Source organism: Dipodomys merriami, unplaced genomic scaffold, assembly GCF_024711535.1.
Source record: "Dipodomys merriami isolate MVZ:Mamm:240054 unplaced genomic scaffold, mDipMer1.0.p SCAF_275, whole genome shotgun sequence".
Lineage (NCBI taxonomy): Eukaryota > Metazoa > Chordata > Mammalia > Rodentia > Heteromyidae > Dipodomys > Dipodomys merriami.
The window spans coordinates 180,001-181,019 of NW_027204215.1; positions in this window are offsets into that span (position 1 = coordinate 180,001).

The window sequence follows — 1,019 nt, forward strand, 5'->3', positions numbered from 1 at the left end:
CCTGTTGTCTCTTCCTGTTAGCACAGTGCTTAGAGAAGGTGATCTTGAATGGGTTACCAACCTCTCAATTTCTCCACAAATCAAGTGAGAATCTGGGGAATGACATTCAGGGCCAGGACACGTTGACATGACCCTCGGGACTCTGCCGTACCACAACCCCCAAGCCTGGGACTGGTGCACGTGGGGTGCTCTCCCTTGCTAGGACACCACCCCTCCAGGACAGAGGTGGGGATCCAGAGTGCTCAGTACTGATTCCGTCATAGGGCCAACGGCCTCAAATCCAGCACAAAATTAAACTACTTGGACAGGTTCAGAATCAGCAAAGACCAAGCTGGCGCTCCCCCTCAAGGTTCTCCAACGTCAGGAAGGGTTTGGAGGCCCGGGCTCCCGGTGGCTTCCGAAACACCAGGCACCCTACGTACCGGGAGAACTGGGGAGCCTTTGCCTTGCGCTCCGCGGGCACGTGGCCCCCTTGCAAGCTGCAGCCTGGGAGAGGCCAACCCTGTTTAAGACAGGGCCGCTGTCACCTCGGGCCTGGTCTGGGCTCTGGGCATCCTCCTGCCCTGTCTGCCCTCAACCACACACAGAAGCTTCAGCTGACCCCAGGGAAGCTCAGCATCCCCCACAGCCACATTGCTGCTCACAAAGACACCCTGCCCTCAGCATCACACAGGCTGAAGAGGGCAGCTCTCCAGAACAGGGCCCTGCCTACAGCCGGCTCTGGACTCCGGGGCCACTGCAGCCTGGAGAGTGCTGTGCGACGGACACGGGTGGGTGAGAGTGCAGCCTTGAGGCCCCTTGCACGCTCTTCACCCCGGGCTCCTCCGCAGCCCTGCCACAACCCAGAGCCCCAAAGCCTTGGCACAGCCAGGCCACGCAATCCAAGGCAACATCTTCCTGCCTGGGTCTCAGCCTTATCTTCCTAAGGCCTAGAGCTTCCAGGGCCACCACTCCGCATAAGCTAGTCATTGGAAAGGCACTCCTTTCCTTGAGGATGGCAGGGCAAGAGGCAAGCCAGA